Source organism: Prenolepis imparis, unplaced genomic scaffold (assembly GCF_030444845.1).
Source record: "Prenolepis imparis isolate NDT839.2.m4 unplaced genomic scaffold, iyPreImpa1.0 SCAF_5, whole genome shotgun sequence".
Lineage (NCBI taxonomy): Eukaryota > Metazoa > Arthropoda > Insecta > Hymenoptera > Formicidae > Prenolepis > Prenolepis imparis.
Window position 1 is genome coordinate 10405312 of NW_028141163.1, and position 20999 is coordinate 10426310.

Below are 20999 nucleotides of genomic sequence, written 5' to 3' on the forward strand. Positions count from 1 at the left end.
TTTTAAGACGAGCCAAAAATTCATCGATTATACATTTTAATAATATATTGATTACAGAATTATTTGGTACCAAACAGACACCAGCGTACAAATTTTTTAACTTGATATACATAAAATAAGGTTGCGTCGCACAGGGTCAGCGGTAAAAAAGTATCGATTTCTAATATATTAAGACGAGCCAAAAATTCATCGATTATACATTTTAAAAGTACATTGATTACAGAATCTTTTCGTACCATGCAGACACCAGCGTACAAATTTTTTAATATGATATACATAAAATAATTTTGCGTCGCATAGGATCAGCGGTAAAAAGTATCGATTTCCAATATTTTAAGTCGAGCCAAAAATTCATCGATTATACATTTTAATAATACATTGATTACAGAATCATTTGGTACCAAACAGACACCAGCGTACAAATTTTTTAACTTGATATACATAAAATAAGGTTGCGTCGCATAGGATCAGCGGTAAAAAGTATCGATTTCCAATATTTTAAGTCGAGCCAAAAATTCATCGATTATACATTTTAATAATACATTGATTACAGAATCATTTGGTACCAAACAGACACCAGCGTACAAATTTTTTAACTTGATATACATAAAATAAGGTTGCGTCGCATAGGATCAGCGGTAAAAAGTATCGATTTCCAATATTTTAAGACGAGCCAAAAATTCATCGATTATACATTTTAATAGTACATTGATTACAGAATCTTTTCGTACCATGCAGACACCAGCGTACAAATTTTTTAATATGATAAACATAAAATAAGGATGCGTCGCACAGGGTCCGCGTAAAAAAAGTATCGATTTCTAATATTTTAAGACGAGCCAAAAATTCATCGATTATACATTTTAATAGCACATTGATTACAGAATCTTTTGGTACCATGCAGACAGCAGCGTACAAATTTTTTAATACGATAAACATAAAATAAGTATGCGTCGCACAGGGTCCGCGTCAAAAAAGTATCGATTTTTAATATTTTAAGACGAGCCAAAAATTCATCGATTATACATTTTAATAGCACATTGATTACAGAATCTTTTGGTACCATGCAGACACCAGCGTACAAATTTTTTAATACGATAACATAAAATAAGGATGCGTCGCACAGGGTTCGCGTCAAAAAAGTATAAATTTCTAATATTTTAAGACGAGCCAAAAATTCATCGATTATACATTTTAATAATACATTGATTACAGAATCATTTGGTACCAAACAGACACCAGCGTACAAATTTTTTAACTTGATATACATAAAATAAGGTTGCGTCGCATAGGATCAGCGGTAAAAAGTATCGATTTCCAATATTTTAAGACGAGCCAAAAATTCATCGATTATACATTTTAATAGTACATTGATTACAGAATCTTTTCGTACCATGCAGACACCAGCGTACAAATTTTTTAATATGATAAACATAAAATAAGGATGCGTCGCACAGGGTCCGCGTAAAAAAAGTATCGATTTCTAATATTTTAAGACGAGCCAAAAATTCATCGATTATACATTTTAATAGTACATTGATTACAGAATCATTTGGTACCAAACAGACACCAGCGTACAAATTTTTTAACTTGATATACATAAAATAAGGTTGCGTCGCATAGGGTCAGCGGTAAAAAGTATCGATTTCTAATATTTTAAGACGAGCCAAAAATTCATCGATTATACATTTTAATAGTACATTGATTACAGAATCTTTTGGTACCAAGCAGACAACAGCGTACAAACTTTTTCATTTGCTATACATAAATTAAGGATGCGTCGCTTAAGGTCAGCGGTAAAAAAGTATCGATTTCTCATATTTAAAGACGAGCCAAAAATTCATCGATTACACATTTTAATAGTACATTGATTACAGAATCATTTGGTACCAAACGGACACCAGCGTACAAATTTTTTAACTTGATATACATAAAATAAGGTTGCGTCGCATAGGGTCAGCGGTAAAAAGTATCGTTTTCTAATATTTTAAGACGAGCCAAAAATTCATCGATTATACATTTTAATAGTACATTGATTACAGAATCTTTTGGTACCAAGCAGACAACAGCGTACAAACTTTTTCATTTGCTATACATAAATTAAGGATGCGTCGCACAGGGTCCGCGTCAAAAAAGTATCGATTTCTAATATTTTAAGACGAGCCAAAAATTCATCGATTATACATTTTAATAGCACATTGATTACAGAATCTTTTGGTACCATGCAGACAGCAGCGTACAAATTTTTTAATACGATAAACATAAAATAAGTATGCGTCGCACAAGGTCCTCGTCAAAAAAGTATCGATTTTTAATATTTTAAGACGAGCCAAAAATTCATCGATTATACATTTTAATAGCACATTGATTACAGAATCTTTTGGTACCATGCAGACACCAGCGTACAAATTTTTTAATACGATAACATAAAATAAGGATGCGTCGCACAGGGTTCGCGTCAAAAAAGTATCAATTTCTAATATTTTAAGACGAGCCAAAAATTCATCGATTATACATTTTAATAATATATTGATTACAGAATCATTTGGTACCAAACAGACACCAGCGTACAAATTTTTTAACTTGATATACATAAAATAAGGTTGCGTCGCACAGGGTCAGCGGTAAAAAAGTATCGATTTCTAATATTTTAAGACGAGCCAAAAATTCATCGATTATACATTTTAAAAGTACATTGATTACAGAATCTTTTCGTACCATGCAGACACCAGCGTACAAATTTTTTAATATGATATACATAAAATAAGTTTGCGTCGCATAGGATCAGCGGTTAAAAGTATCGATTTCCAATATTTTAAGACGAGCCAAAAATTCATCGATTATACATTTTAATAATACATTGATTACAGAATCATTTGGTACCAAACAGACACCAGCGTACAAATTTTTTAACTTGATATACATAAAATAAGGTTGCGTCGCATAGGATCAGCGGTAAAAAGTATCGATTTCCAATATTTTAAGTCGAGCCAAAAATTCATCGATTATACATTTTAATAATACATTGATTACAGAATCATTTGGTACCAAACAGACACCAGCGTACAAATTTTTTAACTTGATATACATAAAATAAGGTTGCGTCGCATAGGATCAGCGGTAAAAAGTATCGATTTCCAATATTTTAAGACGAGCCAAAAATTCATCGATTATACATTTTAATAATACATTGATTACAGAATCTTTTGGTACCATGCAGACACCAGCGTACAAATTTTTTAATACGATAACATAAAATAAGGGTGCGTCGCACAGGATCAGCGGTTAAAAGTATCGATTTCCAATATTTTAAGACGAGCCAAAAATTCATCGATTATACATTTTAATAGCACATTGATTACAGAATCTTTTGGTACCATGCAGACACCAGCGTACAAATTTTTTAATACGATAACATAAAATAAGGATGCGTCGCACAGGGTTCGCGTCAAAAAAATATCAATTTCTAATATTTTAAGACGAGCCAAAAATTCATCGATTATACATTTTAATAATATATTGATTACAGAATCATTTGGTACCAAACAGACACCAGCGTACAAATTTTTTAACTTGATATACATGAAATAATGTTGCGTCGCACAGGGTCAGCGGTAAAAAAGTATCGATTTCTAATATTTTAAGACGAGCCAAAAATTCATCGATTATACATTTTAAAAGTACATTGATTACAGAATCTTTTCGTACCATGCAGACACCAGCGTACAAATTTTTAATATGATATACATAAAAGAAGTTTGCGTCGCATAGGATCAGCGGTTAAAAGTATCGATTTCCAATATTTTAAGACGAGCCAAAAATTCATCGATTATACATTTTAATAATACATTGATTACAGAATCATTTGGTACCAAACAGACACCAGCGTACAAATTTTTTAATACGATAACATAAAATAAGGATGCGTCGCACAGGGTTCGCGTCAAAAAAGTATCAATTTCTAATATTTTAAGACGAGCCAAAAATTCATCGATTATACATTTTAATAATATATTGATTACAGAATCATTTGGTACCAAACAGACACCAGCGTACAAATTTTTTAACTTGATATACATAAAATAAGGTTGCGTCGCACAGGGTCAGCGGTAAAAAAGTATCGATTTCTATTATTTTAAGACGAGCCAAAAATTCATCGATTATACATTGAAAAAGTACATTGATTACAGAATCTTTTCGTACCATGCAGACACAAGCGTACAAATTTTTTAATATGATATACATAAAATAAGGTTGCGTCGCATAGGATCAGCGGTAAAAAGTATCGATTTCCAATATTTTAAGACGAGCCAAAAATTCATCGATTATACATTTTAATAATACATTGATTACAGAATCTTTTGGTACCATGCAGACACCAGCGTACAAATTTTTTAATACGATAACATAAAATAAGTGTGCGTCGCACAGGGTTCGCGTCAAAAAAGTATCAATTTCTAATATATTAAGACGAGCCAAAAATTCATCGATTATACATTTTAATAATACATTGATTACAGAATCATTTGGTACCAAACAGACACCAGCGTACAAATTTTTTAACTTGATATACATAAAATAAGGTTGCGTCGCATAGGATCAGCGGTAAAAAGTATCGATTTCCAATATTTTAAGTCGAGCCAAAAATTCATCGATTATACATTTTAATAATACATTGATTACAGAATCATTTGGTACCAAACAGACACCAGCGTACAAATTTTTTAACTTGATATACATAAAATAAGGTTGCGTCGCATAGGATCAGCGGAAAAAAGTATCGATTTCCAATATTTTAAGTCGAGCCAAAAATTCATCGATTATACATTTTAATAATACATTGATTACAGAATCATTTGGTACCAAACAGACACCAGCGTACAAATTTTTTAACTTGATATACATAAAATAAGGTTGCGTCGCATAGGATCAGCTGTAAAAAGTATCGATTTCCAATATTTTAAGACGAGCCAAAAATTCATCGATTATACATTTTAATAGTACATTGATTACAGAATCTTTTGGTACCATGCAGACACCAGCGTACAAATTTTTTAATACGATAACATAAAATAAGGATGCGTCGCACAGGGTTCGCGTCAAAAAAGTATCAATTTCTAATATTTTAAGACGAGCCAAAAATTCATCGATTATACATTTTAATAATATATTGATTACAGAATCATTTGGTACCAAACAGACACCAGCGTACAAATTTTTGAACTTGATATACATAAAATAAGGTTGCGTCGCACAGGGTCAGCGGTAAAAAAGTATCGATTTCTAATATTTTAAGACGAGCCAAAAATTCATCGATTATACATTTTAAAAGTACATTGATTACAGAATCTTTTCGTACCATGCAGACACCAGCGTACAAATTTTTTAATATGATATACATAAAATAAGTTTGCGTCGCATAGGATCAGCGGTTAAAAGTATCGATTTCCAATATTTTAAGACGAGCCAAAAATTCATCGATTATACATTTTAATAATACATTGATTACAGAATCATTTGGTACCAAACAGACACCAGCGTACAAATTTTTTAACTTGATATACATAAAATAAGGTTGCGTCGCATAGGATCAGCGGTAAAAAGTATCGATTTCCAATATTTTAAGTCGAGCCAAAAATTCATCGATTATACATTTTAATAATACATTGATTACAGAATCATTTGGTACCAAACAGACACCAGCGTACAAATTTTTTAAGTTGATATACATAAAATAAGCTTGCGTCGCATAGGATCAGCGGTAAAAAGTATCGATTTCCAATATTTTAAGACGAGCCAAAAATTCATCGATTATACATTTTAATAGTACATTGATTACAGTATCATTTGGTACCAAACAGACACCAGCGTACAAATTTTTTAACTTGATATACATAAAATAAGGTTGCGTCGCATAGGATCAGCGGTAAAAAGTATCGATTTCCAATATTTTAAGTCGAGCCAAAAATTCATCGATTATACATTTTAATAATACATTGATTACAGAATCATTTGGTACCAAACAGACACCAGCGTACAAATTTTTTAAGTTGATATACATAAAATAAGCTTGCGTCGCATAGGATCAGCGGTAAAAAGTATCGATTTCCAATATTTTAAGACGAGCCAAAAATTCATCGATTATACATTTTAATAGTACATTGATTACAGTATCATTTGGTACCAAACAGACACCAGCGTACAAATTTTTTAACTTGATATACATAAAATAAGGTTGCGTCGCATAGGATCAGCGGTAAAAAGTATCGATTTCCAATATTTTAAGACGAGCCAAAAATTCATCGATTATACATTTTAATAGCACATTGATTACAGAATCTTTTGGTACCATGCAGACACCAGCGTACAAATTTTTTAATACGATAAACATAAAATAAGTATGCGTCGCACAGGGTCCGCGTCAAAAAAGTATGGATTTCTAATATTTTAAGACGAGCCAAAAATTCATCGATTATACATTTTAATAATACATTGATTACAGAATCTTTTGGTACCATGCAGACACCAGCGTACAAATTTTTTAATACGATAACATAAAATAAGAATGCGTCGCACAGGGTTCGCGTCAAAAAAGTATCAATTTCTAATATTTTAAGACGAGCCAAAAATTCATCGATTATACATTTTAATAATATATTGATTACAGAATTATTTGGTACCAAACAGACACCAGCGTACAAATTTTTTAACTTGATATACATAAAATAAGGTTGCGTCGCACAGGGTCAGCGGTAAAAAAGTATCGATTTCCAATATTTTAAGTCGAGCCAAAAATTCATCGATTATACATTTTAATAATACATTGATTACAGAATCATTTGGTACCAAACAGACACCAGCGTACAAATTTTTTAACTTGATATACATAAAATAAGGTTGCGTCGCATAGGATCAGCGGTAAAAAGTATCGATTTCCAATATTTTAAGACGAGCCAAAAATTCATCGATTATACATTTTAATAATACATTGATTACAGAATCTTTTGGTACCATGCAGACACCAGCGTACAAATTTTTTAATACGATAACATAAAATAAGGATGCGTCGCACAGGGTTCGCGTCAAAAAAGTATCAATTTCTAATATTTTAAGACGAGCCAAAAATTCATCGATTATACATTTTAATAATATATTGATTACAGAATCATTTGGTACCAAACAGACACCAGCGTACAAATTTTTTAACTTGATATACATAAAATAAGGTTGCGTCGCACAGGGTCAGCGGTAAAAAAGTATCGATTTCTAATATTTTAAGACGAGCCAAAAATTCATCGATTATACATTGAAAAAGTACATTGATTACAGAATCTTTTCGTACCATGCAGACACAAGCGTACAAATTTTTTAATATGATATACATAAAATAAGTTTGCGTCTCATAGGATCAGCGGTTAAAAGTATCGATTTCCAATATTTTAAGACGAGCCAAAAATTCATCGATTATACATTTTAATAATACATTGATTACAGAATCATTTGGTACCAAACAGACACCAGCGTACAAATTTTTTAACTTGATATACATAAAATAAGGTTGCGTCGCATAGGATCAGCGGTAAAAAGTATCGATTTCCAATATTTTAAGTCGAGCCAAAAATTCATCGATTATACATTTTAATAATACATTGATTACAGAATCATTTGGTACCAAACAGACACCAGCGTACAAATTTTTTAACTTGATATACATAAAATAAGGTTGCGTCGCATAGGATCAGCGGTAAAAAGTATCGATTTCCAATATTTTAAGACGAGCGAAAAATTCATCGATTATACATTTTAATAATACATTGATTACAGAATCTTTTGGTACCATGCAGACACCAGCGTACAAATTTTTTAATACGATAACATAAAATAAGGATGCGTCGCACAGGGTTCGCGTCAAAAAAGTATCAATTTCTAATATATTAAGACGAGCCAAAAATTCATCGATTATACATTTTAATAATACATTGATTACAGAATCATTTGGTACCAAACAGACACCAGCGTACAAATTTTTTAACTTGATATACATAAAATAAGGTTGCGTCGCATAGGATCAGCGGTAAAAAGTATCGATTTCCAATATTTTAAGTCGAGCCAAAAATTCATCGATTATACATTTTAATAATACATTGATTACAGAATCATTTGGTACCAAACAGACACCAGCGTACAAATTTTTTAACTTGATATACATAAAATAAGGTTGCGTCGCATAGGATCAGCGGTAAAAAGTATCGATTTCCAATATTTTAAGACGAGCCAAAAATTCATCGATTATACATTTTAATAGTACATTGATAACAGAATCTTTTCGTACCATGCAGACACCAGCGTACAAATTTTTTAATATGATAAACATAAAATAAGGATGCGTCGCACAGGGTCCGCGTAAAAAAAGTATCGATTTCTAATATTTTAAGACGAGCCAAAAATTCATCGATTATACATTTTAATAGTACATTGATTACAGAATCATTTGGTACCAAACAGACACCAGCGTACAAATTTTTTAACTTGATATACATAAAATAAGGTTGCGTCGCACAGGGTCAGCGGTAAAAAAGTATCGATTTCTAATATTTTAAGACGAGCCAAAAATTCATCGATTATACATTGAAAAAGTACATTGATTACAGAATCTTTTCGTACCATGCAGACACAAGCGTACAAATTTTTTAATATGATATACATAAAATAAGTTTGCGTCTCATAGGATCAGCGGTTAAAAGTATCGATTTCCAATATTTTAAGACGAGCCAAAAATTCATCGATTATACATTTTAATAATACATTGATTACAGAATCATTTGGTACCAAACAGACACCAGCGTACAAATTTTTTAACTTGATATACATAAAATAAGGTTGCGTCGCATAGGATCAGCGGTAAAAAGTATCGATTTCCAATATTTTAAGTCGAGCCAAAAATTCATCGATTATACATTTTAATAATACATTGATTACAGAATCATTTGGTACCAAACAGACACCAGCGTACAAATTTTTTAACTTGATATACATAAAATAAGGTTGCGTCGCATAGGATCAGCGGTAAAAAGTATCGATTTCCAATATTTTAAGACGAGCGAAAAATTCATCGATTATACATTTTAATAATACATTGATTACAGAATCTTTTGGTACCATGCAGACACCAGCGTACAAATTTTTTAATACGATAACATAAAATAAGGATGCGTCGCACAGGGTTCGCGTCAAAAAAGTATCAATTTCTAATATATTAAGACGAGCCAAAAATTCATCGATTATACATTTTAATAATACATTGATTACAGAATCATTTGGTACCAAACAGACACCAGCGTACAAATTTTTTAACTTGATATACATAAAATAAGGTTGCGTCGCATAGGATCAGCGGTAAAAAGTATCGATTTCCAATATTTTAAGTCGAGCCAAAAATTCATCGATTATACATTTTAATAATACATTGATTACAGAATCATTTGGTACCAAACAGACACCAGCGTACAAATTTTTTAACTTGATATACATAAAATAAGGTTGCGTCGCATAGGATCAGCGGTAAAAAGTATCGATTTCCAATATTTTAAGACGAGCCAAAAATTCATCGATTATACATTTTAATAGTACATTGATAACAGAATCTTTTCGTACCATGCAGACACCAGCGTACAAATTTTTTAATATGATAAACATAAAATAAGGATGCGTCGCACAGGGTCCGCGTAAAAAAAGTATCGATTTCTAATATTTTAAGACGAGCCAAAAATTCATCGATTATACATTTTAATAGTACATTGATTACAGAATCATTTGGTACCAAACAGACACCAGCGTACAAATTTTTTAACTTGATATACATAAAATAAGGTTGCGTCGCATAGGGTCAGCGGTAAAAAGTATCCATTTCTAATATTTTAAGACGAGCCAAAAATTCATCGATTATACATTTTAATAGTACATTGATTACAGAATCTTTTGGTACCAAGCAGACAACAGCGTACAAACTTTTTCATTTGCTATACATAAATTAAGGATGCGTCGCTTAAGGTCAGCGGTAAAAAAGTATCGATTTCTCATATTTAAAGACGAGCCAAAAATTCATCGATTACACATTTTAATAGTACATTGATTACAGAATCATTTGGTACCAAACAGACACCAGCGTACAAATTTTTTAACGTGATATACATAAAATAAGGTTGCGTCGCACAGGGTCAGCGGTAAAAAAGTATCAATTTCTAATATTTTAACACGAGCCAAAAATTCATCGATTATACATTTTAAAAGTACATTGATTACAGAATCTTTTCGTACCATGCAGACACCAGCGTACAAATTTTTTAATATGATATACATAAAATAAGTTTGCGTCGCATAGGATCAGCGGTTAAAAGTATCGATTTCCAATATTTTAAGACGAGCCAAAAATTCATCGATTATACATTTTAATAATACATTGATTACAGAATCATTTGGTACCAAACAGACACCAGCGTACAAATTTTTTAACTTGATATACATAAAATAAGGTTGCGTCGCATAGGATCAGCGGTAAAAAGTATCGATTTCCAATATTTTAAGTCGAGCCAAAAATTCATCGATTATACATTTTAATAATACATTGATTACAGAATCATTTGGTACCAAACAGACACCAGCGTACAAATTTTTTAACTTGATATACATAAAATAAGGTTGCGTCGCACAGGATCAGCGGTTAAAAGTATCGATTTCCAATATTTTAAGACGAGCCAAAAATTCATCGATTATACATTTTAATAATACATTGATTACAGAATCTTTTGGTACCATGCAGACACCAGCGTACAAATTTTTTAATACGATAACATAAAATAAGGGTGCGTCGCACAGGATCAGCGGTTAAAAGTATCGATTTCCAATATTTTAAGACGAGCCAAAAATTCATCGATTATACATTTTAATAGCACATTGATTACAGAATCTTTTGGTACCATGCAGACACCAGCGTACAAATTTTTTAATACGATAACATAAAATAAGGATGCGTCGCACAGGGTTCGCGTCAAAAAAATATCAATTTCTAATATTTTAAGACGAGCCAAAAATTCATCGATTATACATTTTAATAATATATTGATTACAGAATCATTTGGTACCAAACAGACACCAGCGTACAAATTTTTTAACTTGATATACATGAAATAATGTTGCGTCGCACAGGGTCAGCGGTAAAAAAGTATCGATTTCTAATATTTTAAGACGAGCCAAAAATTCATCGATTATACATTTTAAAAGTACATTGATTACAGAATCTTTTCGTACCATGCAGACACCAGCGTACAAATTTTTAATATGATATACATAAAAGAAGTTTGCGTCGCATAGGATCAGCGGTTAAAAGTATCGATTTCCAATATTTTAAGACGAGCCAAAAATTCATCGATTATACATTTTAATAATACATTGATTACAGAATCATTTGGTACCAAACAGACACCAGCGTACAAATTTTTTAATACGATAACATAAAATAAGGATGCGTCGCACAGGGTTCGCGTCAAAAAAGTATCAATTTCTAATATTTTAAGACGAGCCAAAAATTCATCGATTATACATTTTAATAATATATTGATTACAGAATCATTTGGTACCAAACAGACACCAGCGTACAAATTTTTTAACTTGATATACATAAAATAAGGTTGCGTCGCACAGGGTCAGCGGTAAAAAAGTATCGATTTCTATTATTTTAAGACGAGCCAAAAATTCATCGATTATACATTGAAAAAGTACATTGATTACAGAATCTTTTCGTACCATGCAGACACAAGCGTACAAATTTTTTAATATGATATACATAAAATAAGGTTGCGTCGCATAGGATCAGCGGTAAAAAGTATCGATTTCCAATATTTTAAGACGAGCCAAAAATTCATCGATTATACATTTTAATAATACATTGATTACAGAATCTTTTGGTACCATGCAGACACCAGCGTACAAATTTTTTAATACGATAACATAAAATAAGTGTGCGTCGCACAGGGTTCGCGTCAAAAAAGTATCAATTTCTAATATATTAAGACGAGCCAAAAATTCATCGATTATACATTTTAATAATACATTGATTACAGAATCATTTGGTACCAAACAGACACCAGCGTACAAATTTTTTAACTTGATATACATAAAATAAGGTTGCGTCGCATAGGATCAGCGGTAAAAAGTATCGATTTCCAATATTTTAAGTCGAGCCAAAAATTCATCGATTATACATTTTAATAATACATTGATTACAGAATCATTTGGTACCAAACAGACACCAGCGTACAAATTTTTTAACTTGATATACATAAAATAAGGTTGCGTCGCATAGGATCAGCGGAAAAAAGTATCGATTTCCAATATTTTAAGTCGAGCCAAAAATTCATCGATTATACATTTTAATAATACATTGATTACAGAATCATTTGGTACCAAACAGACACCAGCGTACAAATTTTTTAACTTGATATACATAAAATAAGGTTGCGTCGCATAGGATCAGCGGTAAAAAGTATCGATTTCCAATATTTTAAGACGAGCCAAAAATTCATCGATTATACATTTTAATAGTACATTGATTACAGAATCTTTTCGTACCATGCAGACACCAGCGTACAAATTTTTTAATATGATAAACATAAAATAAGGATGCGTCGCACAGGGTCCGCGTAAAAAAAGTATCGATTTCTAATATTTTAAGACGAGCCAAAAATTCATCGATTATACATTTTAATAGCACATTGATTACAGAATCTTTTGGTACCATGCAGACAGCAGCGTACAAATTTTTTAATACGATAAACATAAAATAAGTATGCGTCGCACAGGGTCCGCGTCAAAAAAGTATCGATTTTTAATATTTTAAGACGAGCCAAAAATTCATCGATTATACATTTTAATAGCACATTGATTACAGAATCTTTTGGTACCATGCAGACACCAGCGTACAAATTTTTTAATACGATAACATAAAATAAGGATGCGTCGCACAGGGTTCGCGTCAAAAAAGTATAAATTTCTAATATTTTAAGACGAGCCAAAAATTCATCGATTATACATTTTAATAATACATTGATTACAGAATCATTTGGTACCAAACAGACACCAGCGTACAAATTTTTTAACTTGATATACATAAAATAAGGTTGCGTCGCATAGGATCAGCGGTAAAAAGTATCGATTTCCAATATTTTAAGACGAGCCAAAAATTCATCGATTATACATTTTAATAGTACATTGATTACAGAATCTTTTCGTACCATGCAGACACCAGCGTACAAATTTTTTAATATGATAAACATAAAATAAGGATGCGTCGCACAGGGTCCGCGTAAAAAAAGTATCGATTTCTAATATTTTAAGACGAGCCAAAAATTCATCGATTATACATTTTAATAGTACATTGATTACAGAATCATTTGGTACCAAACAGACACCAGCGTACAAATTTTTTAACTTGATATACATAAAATAAGGTTGCGTCGCATAGGGTCAGCGGTAAAAAGTATCGATTTCTAATATTTTAAGACGAGCCAAAAATTCATCGATTATACATTTTAATAGTACATTGATTACAGAATCTTTTGGTACCAAGCAGACAACAGCGTACAAACTTTTTCATTTGCTATACATAAATTAAGGATGCGTCGCTTAAGGTCAGCGGTAAAAAAGTATCGATTTCTCATATTTAAAGACGAGCCAAAAATTCATCGATTACACATTTTAATAGTACATTGATTACAGAATCATTTGGTACCAAACGGACACCAGCGTACAAATTTTTTAACTTGATATACATAAAATAAAGTTGCGTCGCATAGGGTCAGCGGTAAAAAGTATCGTTTTCTAATATTTTAAGACGAGCCAAAAATTCATCGATTATACATTTTAATAGTACATTGATTACAGAATCTTTTGGTACCAAGCAGACAACAGCGTACAAACTTTTTCATTTGCTATACATAAATTAAGGATGCGTCGCACAGGGTCCGCGTCAAAAAAGTATCGATTTCTAATATTTTAAGACGAGCCAAAAATTCATCGATTATTCATTTTAATAGCACATTGATTACAGAATCTTTTGGTACCATGCAGACAGCAGCGTACAAATTTTTTAATACGATAAACATAAAATAAGTATGCGTCGCACAGGGTCCTCGTCAAAAAAGTATCGATTTTTAATATTTTAAGACGAGCCAAAAATTCATCGATTATACATTTTAATAGCACATTGATTACAGAATCTTTTGGTACCATGCAGACACCAGCGTACAAATTTTTTAATACGATAACATAAAATAAGGATGCGTCGCACAGGGTTCGCGTCAAAAAAATATCAATTTCTAATATTTTAAGACGAGCCAAAAATTCATCGATTATACATTTTAATAATATATTGATTACAGAATCATTTGGTACCAAACAGACACCAGCGTACAAATTTTTTAACTTGATATACATGAAATAATGTTGCGTCGCACAGGGTCAGCGGTAAAAAAGTATCGATTTCTAATATTTTAAGACGAGCCAAAAATTCATCGATTATACATTTTAAAAGTACATTGATTACAGAATCTTTTCGTACCATGCAGACACCAGCGTACAAATTTTTTAATACGATAACATAAAATAAGGGTGCGTCGCACAGGATCAGCGGTTAAAAGTATCGATTTCCAATATTTTAAGACGAGCCAAAAATTCATCGATTATACATTTTAATAGCACATTGATTACAGAATCTTTTGGTACCATGCAGACACCAGCGTACAAATTTTTTAATACGATAACATAAAATAAGGATGCGTCGCACAGGGTTCGCGTCAAAAAAATATCAATTTCTAATATTTTAAGACGAGCCAAAAATTCATCGATTATACATTTTAATAATATATTGATTACAGAATCATTTGGTACCAAACAGACACCAGCGTACAAATTTTTTAACTTGATATACATGAAATAATGTTGCGTCGCACAGGGTCAGCGGTAAAAAAGTATCGATTTCTAATATTTTAAGACGAGCCAAAAATTCATCGATTATACATTTTAAAAGTACATTGATTACAGAATCTTTTCGTACCATGCAGACACCAGCGTACAAATTTTTAATATGATATACATAAAATAAGTTTGCGTCGCATAGGATCAGCGGTTAAAAGTATCGATTTCCAATATTTTAAGACGAGCCAAAAATTCATCGATTATACATTTTAATAATACATTGATTACAGAATCATTTGGTACCAAACAGACACCAGCGTACAAATTTTTTAACTTGATATACATAAAATAAGGTTGCGTCGCATAGGATCAGCGGTAAAAAGTATCGATTTCCAATATTTTAAGTCGAGCCAAAAATTCATCGATTATACATTTTAATAATACATTGATTACAGAATCATTTGGTACCAAACAGACACCAGCGTACAAATTTTTTAACTTGATATACATAAAATAAGGTTGCGTCGCACAGGGTCAGCGGTAAAAAAGTATCGATTTCTAATATTTTAAGACGAGCCAAAAATTCATCGATTATACATTGAAAAAGTACATTGATTACAGAATCTTTTCGTACCATGCAGACACAAGCGTACAAATTTTTTAATATGATATACATAAAATAAGTTTGCGTCGCATAGGATCAGCGGTTAAAAGTATCGATTTCCAATATTTTAAGACGAGCCAAAAATTCATCGATTATACATTTTAATAATACATTGATTACAGAATCATTTGGTACCAAACAGACACCAGCGTACAAATTTTTTAACTTGATATACATAAAATAAGGTTGCGTCGCATAGGATCAGCGGTAAAAAGTATCGATTTCCAATATTTTAAGTCGAGCCAAAAATTCATCGATTATACATTTTAATAATACATTGATTACAGAATCATTTGGTAGCAAACAGACACCAGCGTACAAATTTTTTAACTTGATATACATAAAATAAGGTTGCGTCGCATAGGATCAGCGGTAAAAAGTATCGATTTCCAATATTTTAAGACGAGCCAAAAATTCATCGATTATACATTTTAATAATACATTGATTACAGAATCTTTTGGTACCATGCAGACACCAGCGTACAAATTTTTTAATACGATAACATAAAATAAGGATGCGTCGCACAGGGTTCGCGTCAAAAAAGTATCAATTTCTAATATATTAAGACGAGCCAAAAATTCATCGATTATACATTTTAATAATATATTGATTACAGAATCATTTGGTACCAAACAGACACCAGCGTACAAATTTTTTAACGTGATATACATAAAATAAGGTTGCGTCGCACAGGGTCAGCGGTAAAAAAGTATCGATTTCTAATATTTTAAGACGAGCCAAAAATTCATCGATTATATATTTTAAAAGTACATTGATTACAGAATCTTTTCGTACCATGCAGACACCAGCGTACAAATTTTTTAATATGATATACATAAAATAAGTTTGCGTCGCATAGGATCAGCGGTTAAAAGTATCGATTTCCAATATTTTAAGACGAGCCAAAAATTCATCGATTATACATTTTAATAATACATTGATTACAGAATCTTTTGGTACCATGCAGACACCAGCGTACAAATTTTTTAATACGATAACATAAAATAAGGGTGCGTCGCACAGGATCAGCGGTTAAAAGTATCGATTTCCAATATTTTAAGACGAGCCAAAAATTCATCGATTATACATTTTAATAGCACATTGATTACAGAATCTTTTGGTACCATGCAGACACCAGCGTACAAATTTTTTAATACGATAACATAAAATAAGGATGCGTCGCACAGGGTTCGCGTCAAAAAAATATCAATTTCTAATATTTTAAGACGAGCCAAAAATTCATCGATTATACATTTTAATAATATATTGATTACAGAATCATTTGGTACCAAACAGACACCAGCGTACAAATTTTTTAACTTGATATACATGAAATAATGTTGCGTCGCACAGGGTCAGCGGTAAAAAAGTATCGATTTCTAATATTTTAAGACGAGCCAAAAATTCATCGATTATACATTTTAAAAGTACATTGATTACAGAATCTTTTCGTACCATGCAGACACCAGCGTACAAATTTTTAATATGATATACATAAAAGAAGTTTGCGTCGCATAGGATCAGCGGTTAAAAGTATCGATTTCCAATATTTTAAGACGAGCCAAAAATTCATCGATTATACATTTTAATAATACATTGATTACAGAATCATTTGGTACCAAACAGACACCAGCGTACAAATTTTTTAATACGATAACATAAAATAAGGATGCGTCGCACAGGGTTCGCGTCAAAAAAGTATCAATTTCTAATATTTTAAGACGAGCCAAAAATTCATCGATTATACATTTTAATAATATATTGATTACAGAATCATTTGGTACCAAACAGACACCAGCGTACAAATTTTTTAACTTGATATACATAAAATAAGGTTGCGTCGCACAGGGTCAGCGGTAAAAAAGTATCGATTTCTATTATTTTAAGACGAGCCAAAAATTCATCGATTATACATTGAAAAAGTACATTGATTACAGAATCTTTTCGTACCATGCAGACACAAGCGTACAAATTTTTTAATATGATATACATAAAATAAGGTTGCGTCGCATAGGATCAGCGGTAAAAAGTATCGATTTCCAATATTTTAAGACGAGCCAAAAATTCATCGATTATACATTTTAATAATACATTGATTACAGAATCTTTTGGTACCATGCAGACACCAGCGTACAAATTTTTTAATACGATAACATAAAATAAGTGTGCGTCGCACAGGGTTCGCGTCAAAAAAGTATCAATTTCTAATATATTAAGACGAGCCAAAAATTCATCGATTATACATTTTAATAATACATTGATTACAGAATCATTTGGTACCAAACAGACACCAGCGTACAAATTTTTTAACTTGATATACATAAAATAAGGTTGCGTCGCATAGGATCAGCGGTAAAAAGTATCGATTTCCAATATTTTAAGTCGAGCCAAAAATTCATCGATTATACATTTTAATAATACATTGATTACAGAATCATTTGGTACCAAACAGACACCAGCGTACAAATTTTTTAACTTGATATACATAAAATAAGGTTGCGTCGCATAGGATCAGCGGAAAAAAGTATCGATTTCCAATATTTTAAGTCGAGCCAAAAATTCATCGATTATACATTTTAATAATACATTGATTACAGAATCATTTGGTACCAAACAGACACCAGCGTACAAATTTTTTAACTTGATATACATAAAATAAGGTTGCGTCGCATAGGATCAGCTGTAAAAAGTATCGATTTCCAATATTTTAAGACGAGCCAAAAATTCATCGATTATACATTTTAATAGTACATTGATTACAGAATCTTTTGGTACCATGCAGACACCAGCGTACAAATTTTTTAATACGATAACATAAAATAAGGATGCGTCGCACAGGGTTCGCGTCAAAAAAGTATCAATTTCTAATATTTTAAGACGAGCCAAAAATTCATCGATTATACATTTTAATAATATATTGATTACAGAATCATTTGGTACCAAACAGACACCAGCGTACAAATTTTTGAACTTGATATACATAAAATAAGGTTGCGTCGCACAGGGTCAGCGGTAAAAAAGTATCGATTTCTAATATTTTAAGACGAGCCAAAAATTCATCGATTATACATTTTAAAAGTACATTGATTACAGAATCTTTTCGTACCATGCAGACAGCAGCGTACAAATTTTTTAATACGATAAACATAAAATAAGTATGCGTCGCACAGGGTCCGCGTCAAAAAAGTATCGATTTTTAATATTTTAAGACGAGCCAAAAATTCATCGATTATACATTTTAATAGCACATTGATTACAGAATCTTTTGGTACCATGCAGACACCAGCGTACAAATTTTTTAATACGATAACATAAAATAAGGATGCGTCGCACAGGGTCCGCGTAAAAAAAGTATCGATTTCTAATATTTTAAGACGAGCCAAAAATTCATCGATTATACATTTTAATAGTACATTGATTACAGAATCATTTGGTACCAAACAGACACCAGCGTACAAATTTTTTAACTTGATATACATAAAATAAGGTTGCGTCGCATAGGGTCAGCGGTAAAAAGTATCCATTTCTAATATTTTAAGACGAGCCAAAAATTCATCGATTATACATTTTAATAGTACATTGATTACAGAATCTTTTGGTACCAAGCAGACAACAGCGTACAAACTTTCTCATTTGCTATACATAAATTAAGGATGCGTCGCTTAAGGTCAGCGGTAAAAAAGTATCGATTTCTAATATTTTAACACGAGCCAAAAATTCATCGATTATACATTTTAAAAGTACATTGATTACAGAATCTTTTCGTACCAAACAGACACCAGCGTACAAATTTTTTAATATGATATACATAAAATAAGTTTGCGTCGCATAGGATCAGCGGTTAAAAGTATCGATTTCCAATATTTTAAGACGAGCCAAAAATTCATCGATTATACATTTTAATAATACATTGATTACAGAATCATTTGGTACCAAACAGACACCAGCGTACAAATTTTTTAACTTGATATACATAAAATAAGGTTGCGTCGCATAGGATCAGCGGTAAAAAGTATCGATTTCCAATATTTTAAGTCGAGCCAAAAATTCATCGATTATACATTTTAATAATACATTGATTACAGAATCATTTGGTACCAAACAGACACCAGCGTACAAATTTTTTAATATGATAAACATAAAATAAGGATGCGTCGCACAGGGTCCGCGTAAAAAAAGTATCGATTTCTAATATTTTAAGACGAGCCAAAAATTCATCGATTATACATTTTAATAGCACATTGATTACAGAATCTTTTGGTACCATGCAGACAGCAGCGTACAAATTTTTTAATACGATAAACATAAAATAAGTATGCGTCGCACAGGGTCCGCGTCAAAAAAGTATCGATTTTTAATATTTTAAGACGAGCCAAAAATTCATCGATTATACATTTTAATAGCACATTGATTACAGAATCTTTTGGTACCATGCAGACACCAGCGTACAAATTTTTTAATACGATAACATAAAATAAGGATGCGTCGCACAGGGTTCGCGTCAAAAAAGTATAAATTTCTAATATTTTAAGACGAGCCAAAAATTCATCGATTATACATTTTAATAATACATTGATTACAGAATCATTTGGTACCAAACAGACACCAGCGTACAAATTTTTTAACTTGATATACATGAAATAATGTTGCGTCGCACAGGGTCAGCGGTAAAAAAGTATCGATTTCTAATATTTTAAGACGAGCCAAAAATTCATCGATTATACATTTTAAAAGTACATTGATTACAGAATCTTTTCGTACCATGCAGACACCAGCGTACAAATTTTTAATATGATATACATAAAATAAGTTTGCGTCGCATAGGATCAGCGGTTAAAAGTATCGATTTCCAATATTTTAAGACGAGCCAAAAATTCATCGATTATACATTTTAATAATACATTGATTACAGAATCATTTGGTACCAAACAGACACCAGCGTACAAATTTTTTAACTTGATATACATAAAATAAGGTTGCGTCGCATAGGATCAGCGGTAAAAAGTATCGATTTCCAATATTTTAAGTCGAGCCAAAAATTCATCGATTATACATTTTAATAATACATTGATTACAGAATCATTTGGTAGCAAACAGACACCAGCGTACAAATTTTTTAACTTGATATACATAAAATAAGGTTGCGTCGCATAGGATCAGCGGTAAAAAGTATCGATTTCCAATATTTTAAGACGAGCCAAAAATTCATCGATTATACATTTTAATAATACATTGATTACAGAATCTTTTGGTACCATGCAGACACCAGCGTACAAATTTTTTAATACGATAACATAAAATAAGGATGCGTCGCACAGGGTTCGCGTCAAAAAAGTATCAATTTCTAATATATTAAGACGAGCC